This window comes from Anser brachyrhynchus (genome assembly GCF_964034855.1).
Source record: "Anser brachyrhynchus genome assembly, chromosome: 3".
NCBI classification, from domain to species: domain Eukaryota; kingdom Metazoa; phylum Chordata; class Aves; order Anseriformes; family Anatidae; genus Anser; species Anser brachyrhynchus.
This window is the reverse complement of record NC_137696.1, coordinates 74,847,105-74,857,173: the sequence shown is the minus strand read 5'-3', so window position 1 is coordinate 74,857,173 and position 10,069 is coordinate 74,847,105.

Here is a 10,069-nt window from a genome sequence, read left to right as displayed (position 1 = left end):
GCATCAACATCCTTATTTAAATGAGGCATTGTAGTTTCTCAGTTTTATTTTCTAGAAGTTTAAAGGATAAAGAATAAATTTGTAATGATTTATTATTTCCTTAAACTATATTTAAATGGTACATAGTCTGTATTTATTGTTTTTCACTTTTTCCTATATGACTTTTTTTTTTTTTTGATTTCTGTCTTTCACTTCACACAAAGGTGAGATGTTGCCTGTAAAGGATATGTCTTGCTTCTTGCTGCACATAGATTTGTCAGCATTTCCTGGCATAAATTATTTCCTTGATGAACAACTCAGCAATGATAAATTGCTTGTCTAGCTTGCTCTGTAACTATCATCTTAAGTAGGTGTGTGATCCAACTCTTGAAGTCTTATTATCAATAACCTAAACCTCCTAATGTTTCTCAGCCATGAAACTCTCTGAGAATTTTCATTTGACTATTAGGCTGTAAACAACGGCAAATTAGTCTTCTCCTACCTCAAAGTCCGGAATGTATTTTCTGCAGGTTACTTCACAACATGAGCTCTGTTGAAAATATCATGTTTTAATGAAAGATTTCATCAGCCACGCCCTTGCTGCAGTTATATTGGGAAAATTTATTGAAGTTCTAGAACATTTCTTTCCATGGCTATAGAAGAATGGAAAAACTGCCTGACAGTCCTCTACAAGTAAAAGCACGAAATGTTTCTGTGATGGTAGTACTGCAGTTCTTTCATTGTAAAGTCAAACTGCTGGTCCTAGCTGTCTGTGGCAGAGACCGGAACACAGTGATAGCATATTAATGCTGACTAAGTGGTCACATAGTAGTAGGGCTAGCTGCAGCATTCAGGAATCTGTGAGCTTTTACCCCATGACAAACATGCAGCATGACCTAGATTTCAGCTTCATTTCTGTGGTTCCATATAATTCTACCTTGATAACTGCAGTAGTGAAACCTTTTAGCACCATTGGTCCAAGAGGGCTAGGCATACTCACGATCTGGCCCTAACTCCTTGGTATTTCACTGACTTTGATGCTAAAAGGTTCCTGTGTATAGTTCTCACTGCACAGTTAGTAAAAATATCTGGACCATGGATTCTGACTTTCCATGCGTATGCAAAACCCTATAATACAAGAAATCAATAAACAATAAGCCTACTAGTTTGGCATCTAGCATCACTCACAAGCAAACATAAATCAAAAAGAAATAAAAGGCAGCAAAGAGAGCTGAAGTATTCCTTTCCTTTGCAAATGTGTGGTTCATTAGGCATATTGTACAAATTAGGTTTAAATGTGTAAACATGAAAAATATGAAGGTTAAGACATTATTTTCCTTTTATTTTCATTTATTTTCATTTATTTTCATTTATTTTCAATGTAAACATATATTCTTTCTATGGATTAATGCTTACCTCCTGAAAATAAGTACTGGTAATATTACAAAAGTCTTTTTATTTGAGAATATTTACTTTTATTATATATATTTATTTACTTTATTTATTATTTTATTTTTCATTTAATATATAAATATTTACTTTAATTTGAGTTGTTTTTCCTTGTTATGACTGCTGCCAATCTTCAGATTTACCTATTAGTATGCTGTTCAAAGATGAGCAGAAACAGCTGTTTACGTAATGGTACATAGAATAGAGTGGAACCCTTTAGTTTGATTTTCATGATAATTTTGCATGTGTTGTAGTTCAGGTAGGGGTTGTAAGTATATTCAGAAAGGACTCATACAATAAAAAACACTTATTTTTCAGAACATACATGTAATTTGCTCGTGTATGTTAGTTATTTCTTCACAGACCCACTTTGCAGAGATTACTTGTGTTGTAACTCAAGGTAAAACACTTCTGGTGTGGATTTTTGTTGTGTTTTTTTTTTTTTCAAGTTATTTTTGTTTATTTAAATGAAAATCTGCTTGTTATTGAAAATAAAAAATGCTTTAACCAGTTTTGCTGTTCATTTCTATCAACATTTGACTTTGGTATCATTTTATAGAGACATTCTTACATTTATGCTTATATTTCCCACAGTTTGGCCTAAAGAATTTTTTCAAGACATTTTCCTATTCTTTTTGAGAAAAGAAATGTAAGGACAGATCTCCTAACTGCTAAGATGTTATTGCTAAAAACAGAGCAATGCTTCACATTCAATACATTTTTTGGTGAATAATTGTATTTTGCTCTCCAGATTTCCATCCACTCCTTTTTTTTTTTTTTAATATATAAATATAAACATATATATATATATAAACACACACATGTATATATACACCACCTTACTCATTGTTCTGATTCAAGTTATCTGCTCTGAAGGAACCATGAAGTCTTTCATATCCCAAAGAATTTTCAGGTTCTTAGTTGCAAGCATGGAATATTTATATTCTCATTCTTTATGTTTGCCAGTTACTGATGTGGTGGTAGAGTTAGTGTACAAAGAAACTCTATTGCATTTGCAATTACACATGGAAAAGGTGGCTGGTGGGAAAGAAACCCTGAAGCACCAATGGAATCTCTCCTGACCCTGACACTCTTCAGATATGATGCTTCTAAAGCATTGAACACCATGACTACAACTTGTTCTTAAATTCTTAAAGTAGAATAACCTGCAGAGGGGTCACGGTGATTATGTGGTTTATGGCATGCTACCTCAGGAAAGTCAGGTGTTTGATAGACAAATGACTGAAAAGTTGCTTTTTGTAAAACACACTGATCAGAAGGAAAACTGAGACTACTGCAATGTTAGGAGGTGAGTGTGTAAATCCACAGTCAAAAAAAGAAGTGTTACCATCTCCTTTGTTAGGTAGGAGTTGTCCCAGTCAGTCATGCCCACTAGCTAAATTAATACTATTGACTAGAGCCAATTGTAATTTGGGACCTGTGAGAACAGAAAGCAGAAGGTATCTGGGTTTTTAGCTCAGTGATGGATCATTATTGCTTTCCTATCCCTTTTCGAAGCAGCAGAAATACTCCTGTGTATTTCTTTTTGTGGTGATGCTTTCTGGCCTAATGTGACATTTTGGCCTTTCAACCATATGTCTGTTTGACCTTATGAACTTTTCAGTTTATAATATTTCACCATCTGGCTCCAATCCATTTGTACAAAGATTAACTTTCTGTTACTACTTTATCCACCAGTTTCTTGAGAGAAAAAATAAGAAAAATATCTACATATCTATAGATTCACAAAGAAAGAGCTGCACACCCACGCACACACACATGTACACACACAAGCACATACATTTCATAGAAGAGGTATAATTAACTGTAAGATCATTCATCACACTCTCACTACCTCCATGAATAGATCAAAATATTGATAGAGATAACAGTTCAACTTCTAAAAACTGCAAGTTCTAGTTGTTTTGTATGTAAATACCTAATGCTAAAGCTATTTTACTGGAGCTAGAAGACATTTTGCAGTTTGGTAAAACTTCAGCAAATGTAAATATCAAGGGAGAAAAAATCTCTCTTTTTTATTTTTTATTTTTTTTGTGAAATTGTTTTCCTGTCACACTAACACATCTTTTTATAGCCTCTGACTTCTCTGATACATGTCTAATTCATTTACTCCTTACTGCTGTGCATGGTCAGGCATGGATGTTACTGAATTTACCTGGTATAAACTCTATACAGTGCAGAGACACGATTTGCACTTTGTAGAGAAGAAAGTGAGGCACAAGTTACCTGCTAAAGGTCATATGTGGAGAGTGAAGCAGAGCCAGAAATTCAACCCATAGCTCCTGCATTTTTAGGCAGAGCCTTAACAGTAAGATAAGCCTTCCTTTTTATCGGATCATGTATGTTTCTTAAAAACCAATAATTTCTAGCTTGAATGCTTAAGGTTAGAAACATAAATCCATGTTTGTGTGTACTTTCATAAATATCTTGCCTTTCAGCTTCTTCTCTGGTGTTGCTTCATTTGAGATACTGTTGATGTTTGCTTTAAGTTGTAACATATATTCTGGAAAGTGGGAAAGCTACCTGTACACATTTTCTTCCTACATTCTTATTTGTAATGTAGAAACTGGAACTAATACTAATCTCGTGGAAGGGTTCATTTTCTATATTTAATTAGGCAATCCCACATAGAAATTCATAGAAGTATCATTGTTGTCAAAAGCTTATACAACATTAATTCCAGACAAATTTATTTCATTTTTCTCACAACTCCTAACCCTTCACAACCACTGTGAAACTTCCATATGTGCTTCCTGAAATTGTAATTATGCTATCTGTATTCTTTTCATCTACTTAAGACTAATGGGAGTCAACTGCCTCTTACTACCTTTTAAATGAAACATGATGATACCTCTCTTCAAGAGGGCCGCCTACCCTTAAATCAAGACATTTTCTTCTTCTTTTTTTTTCTTTTTTCTTTTTCTTTCTTTTTCTTTTTTTTTCTTTTTCTTTTCTTTTTCTTTTTCTTTTTTCTTTTTCTTTTTCTTTTTCTTTTTCTTTTTCTTTTTCTTTTTCTTTTTCTTTTTCTTTTTCTTTTTCTTTTTCTTTTTCTTTTTCTTTTTCTTTTTCTTTTTCTTTTTCTTTTTCTTTTTCTTTTTCTTTTTCTTTTTCTTTTTCTTTCTTTTTCTTTTTCTTTTTCTTTTTCTTTTTCTTTTTCTTTTTCTTTTTCTTTCTTTTTCTTTTTCTTTTTGTCTTTTTCTTTTCTTTTTTTAAACTGTTCCCATCTGATCTCTAAAAAATGGTAACTAATGCTTTTCTAAAAAAGATGTTAGACTAACTGTTTTATAACCTCTGGAATACCCATAGGATTTCATCTGAATTATAACATTAAACTGGTCCATTTTCAGTCTTCAGGGATCTCTGTTCAACTTTTATTCAGTGATCTTTTTAAAAAAATTGCCACTGAAATTTTCACCAGTTTGCAACTACCATTGCCTTTAGAAACCTTAGCTATGACAGCTTATGTCCATTTTCCTGGCTCACTTTACTGGAAAAAAAAAAAAAAAAGGGATTGAGGATCTCAGGTCTTACTCTCAATTGGCAGTGACTCTGTCACACTAACCATCTTTAAAGCAAAGGATTGAAAGTGGCATGAAGACTAGATTTGTCTCTCTCCTTTTTCCTGCTTTGTCCTGTACTTATGGGTAACTATAGAGAAATTCACACTGTTCTTGACTATTTGGTACTATTCATGGAGGCTTTTGGTCAATGGGGCTGTCTAGCAAAGGTCTTTCATGTGCACTAAGGGATAAATCCTGAGGCTTCATTATGAAAAAATAGAAGATGAACATGCTGTTCTCTTACAATATGTTTTTTTTTTTTTTTTTTCCCTAGAAATTTTAACCCAGTGCAAGCAATTTTGACCCAGCCATGACTTAAGGATCCTAGCCATAGAGCTAAGGTGTGTGGATGTTCAGCACTTCCAGTAAGTCAAGTGGAGAGTTCCTACTCCAGCTGAGCTGCCAGATGTTTAGATATCTTAACATTGTCAGCATAACTGCTGTGCCCAGTGGAGATAACACTTGTGGTGAAGACTTTTGCAAAAGAACAGAAAGATAGCAACCCCCAGACAGCTATGAAAGCCAACCTGAATCCTGATAACTGGTGGTCAATGGTTCTATGTCCAAGTCAAGGCTAATGGCAAATGGTGTCCCTCAGGGGTCTGTCCTGGGACCAGCGTTGTTTAATATATTTATCAGTGACATAGTGTGATTGAGCGCACCCTCTGCAAGTTTGCAAAAGACACCAAGCTGAGTGGTGCAGTTGATACAACAGAAGGAAGGGATGTCATCCAACAGACCTGGAAAAGCTTGAGAATTGGGCCCATGTGAACCTAATGACACAACAAGGCCAAGTGCAAGGTGCTGCACCTGTGTTGGGGCAATCCCAGACATGGGCACAGGTTGGGAGAAGAACTCATTGAGAGTAGCCCTGCAGGGAAGGACTTGGGGATTCTGATGGATGAAAAGCTTGACATGAGTCGTCAGTGCACGCTTGCAGCCCAGGAGGCCAACTGCATCCTGGGCTACACTAAAAGAAGAGTGGCCAGCAGGGGAGGGAGGTGATTGTCCCCTTCTGCTCTGCCCTTGTGAGGTCCCAGTGCATCCAGGTCTGGGGATCCCAGCACAAGAAGGATGTGGATCTGTTAGAACAGGTCCAGAGGAGGGCCACAAAAGTGATCAAGGGGCTGGAGCACCTCTCCTAGGAAGAAAGGCTGAGAGAGATGGGAATGTTCAGCCTACAGAAGAGAAGGCTCTGGAGTGACCTTTTTGTGGCTTTTCAGTACTTAAAGGGGACTTATAAAAAAATGGAGAGAGACTCTTTGCTCAATGAGATAAAGACAGGACAAGGGGGAATGGTTTTAAACTAAAAGAAGGGAGATTTAGATTAGAGATTAAGAGGAAATTCTTCACTCAGAGGGTGGTGAGGCACTGGCACAGGTTGCCCAGAGAGGCTGTGGATGCCCCATCCCTGGAGGTGTTCAAGGTCAGGTTAGATCAGGCCCTGAGCAACCTGGTCTAGTGGACGGTGTCCCTGCCTATGGTGGGGGTGGGGGGTGGGGGGTGGAACTGGATGATTTTTGAGGTCCCTTCCAACCCGAGCCATTCTATGATTTGATGATATGATTCTATGAACTGATTTGGCAGATAGCACTAAAGGGACTTATGCAAAATCGTATAACAAAATTGGAAGGAGAGCTGATGATACTGAAGGAGACATAATGTAAATGGTCTTGACAATGATGGAGCAATTCTGCATACAAACTGATTTTTTTTATTTTTTTTTTGACAGCTTCAATAAAGCAGTGAAATATTTTTGGTCAAAATGACAATAAAATACAGTCATTCTGTAGCAGTAGCTGGCTTTCTGATTGTTTATTCTCTCACTCATTTTTATGTTATCTGGAAATGGATGGGGAAGACTTTTATGCTCATCAATGCTGGTAAAATATTAAATAGCTATTGAACTTTGTGTTTAAAATTATAATTAATTATTAAATAATAGAGTAAAATATCATACTAATAAGATGTTCCAATGAAATTTTGTTCAATTTGATGAGCTTTCCAGCAGAACTGCCATCAGGCATAATCATTAGTTGTGATTGCTACTTCGTCTACTTACATTTTTTTAAGGAGACATCCCTTCCATTGTCTGTGTAGATTTAGTGGCTTGAAACAGATGCACAGCAATACTCCATCAAAAGTACAATTTATGTTGCTAACTGAAATTCTTATTTTCAAAAAATTTGTGTTCTTGCAACACAGAATGATCTGAATCTCTGTGACAGGTAATGGGGAGTAAAATTTACTCTCTATCCTAGAGCATTACAGTGCATTTCTGTAGTGGGGTTTGAGGATAAGATCATAGTTTGAAGTCTTAATGGCTTTTATTTATTTATTTTTAGTTTGTGAGTTATGATCTTTTGTTTCATGGCTTGGCCTATTGCTTAGGGATTTTATCTTAGTTATGACTCTGGCCTTTGAATAGAAAACAAACATCTCCACTTCTGAGCAATGAATAGACGGCTCTCTACTCGGGCTCTGTTGGGTACACTTGCATCATCATCATTATTATTATTATTAATTATTATTATTACTTTGAATTACAAGTGTATTATTTCTTAACAATTAAGACTACCTGCCTTTGTAACAGCTTAGTCACGTAATTATGAATCCCATTTGACAGGTGTCTTATGAACAAAGAAACAAAAAGCAGCTGCTATTCCAAAGAGATCCATGTGAAGCACAGCCATGCTCACCTGTTCTATAAAACTCAGATGGATGGTGAGAGTTGCCAGTGCAGACAGACTTTAGATTCCACAAGCTGAGGAAATACAAGCCTAAGTATCCAGTTTTTCAGTCCCTCTGCTGGACATAGACTGAGAAGCAGGAAGGGTTGTGAAATTGCCCGGAGAAGAGGGGGAAGGAAGCCTGGCTCTCACAGCTGAGCTAGTGGATCTCTGAAAAGTTTGGCTTATAGAGCCACAATGGAAAAACAATAAACAAACTAACAAAACCCTTTGTATGAAACTGAACACGACTGCTTCAGGTAAGTGTTACAATAAGAAGGAAAAGGACTTGGAGACTTAAGTCTTTGCTAGGCTCCTGTGTTCTTAATTAGGAAAGCAGAGTAGTTAACATTCACTCTTGAGCTGAGCCTCTGCCCTCATTCACACAAACCTAAGTGTGCAGAATTCATCCAGTCTCATCAGACAGTAAGAGCCTGGCACAGACAGCAAGATTATACAAAGTTACATGACCTACACAGAGGTGTCTACCTGGAGAAAAAACTGCCAGAAAGTGCAAACTACAATATGCATCTTCAGTTTATTTTAGCTCTTATTTTTCTTGTTAAATTTCATGTCCAAATATTTCTTTGGTCTTTTTCCTGCATCAGTGAACTAATGCCCTGGTTTATTTATCAATTTATTTTCTCTAGTATTTCCTTTCTTCAGAATACCTGTAAAAGATATTCTGATTCCTCTTAAATATGTTGACTGGCATTAAATTGTTTTGCTTATTTCTATTGCTTACACTTTGCCCTCACATATGGCAACTGATCTTTTTTTCTCTTTTCCTTTTTTCATTTTTGTCATACTTAAAGTGATATCTTTTTACTCCTATTTCTTGTCAAATTGCATCAATGCTTGCTTCTATGTATTCTTTCTTTCCAAAGTGTCCTGGTTTTGGCTAGAATAGATTTAATTTTCCTCCTAGTAGCTGGTAGGGTGCTGTGTTTGGAATTTAGGGTGAAAATAATGTTGATACCATGATGATATTTTAATTGTTGCAGAGCAGTGCTTACACTAAGTCAATGACTTTTTGGCTTCTCACACTGTCCTGCCCTTTGGCCAGTTTGGGTCAGCTCTCCTGGTTCTGTCCCCTCCCAGCTCCTGCTGCACCCCCAGTTAAGTGTTTGACACCATATTCCACAGTATTCTCCTGGGACTGGCTGCTCATGGCTTGGATGGATGTACTGTTCACTGGGTGAAGAACAGGCTGGATGGCCAGGCCCAAAGAGTCATAGTGAATGGAGTTCAGTCCAGGTAGCCTTTTCTAGCCTAGATGATTCTATTCTATAATTACACACTGGCTGAGTATGATAAGTATGATAAAAATCAATATTGACAAAACATATTTACTACACAGCCTTGACCTGTCTTTGAGGATACATTATTTTGAATAATGTCTCCATCAGCTGGTGCTCCCCTTTTTTTCACATCCAGAATTTACCTTTTCTCTCTACAGGGCTATAAAATAGGGTTTCACAGAGCTATCTCCCACTAATTTTACCATAGGTGCAGCAGATAGAGACTCTTACATTAAAGGCAGTTGTATTTCATCCCTATGGGTTCTGCTTCTATCTTGGATTTGACTTTTATTTCTGTGGGAGAAAATAAACTCCTTCTGGATTCTCAGAATGCATTACCAAAAAACTGCAACAAAATGGCTGAAATTAATTGAATATAAAGTGCTATTGCACCTTCAGCTTGATTATATGGAAAGCTGTGCAAGTTAAAAGGACATCAGATCTGTTGAATTGTAACTAATTAAGAGCAATAAAGGCGATGAAATCAGATCACCAGTGGTACTCAGATCAGCTCTTTTTTTTTTTTTAATTTTTATTCTTTTTTTTTTTTTTTTAATTTGTTACTAGGTTTGAAGATTGCTTGGTGGATATCAGAGCAGTTCTGTGTCTTAACTGCTTGACCAAACCTCTCAGAGTACTTAGGTTTCCCCATACCATGTGAACACATATAATTCCAGCCCTGCAGTTCACTAGTCAGAGATGCAATATTGCAGAGTACCTGGCCTGATGTCTCTTCTGGAAATAGTGGTAGTGTTGGTTTCATTGCGCAGACTGCTAGTGTGTTGCTAAGCTTTGATGGTCCTAAGCTAGCTGTTAACTCACAGATTTAGAACCTGGTTTCACAACCAGTTCAAGGCTGTCACTCCAAGACACGTGGGGTAACTGCAGCTCATTCTTGCAATGTCTAAACTTTTAACCACCTTGTGGAATTTGTGACCCAGCAGCATGTGCTTAGGTTACCCTTAATGTATGCATGGGCAGTGCTTTCTAATGATTCAGCTACCAATACAGTCCACACAAGCAATATCAT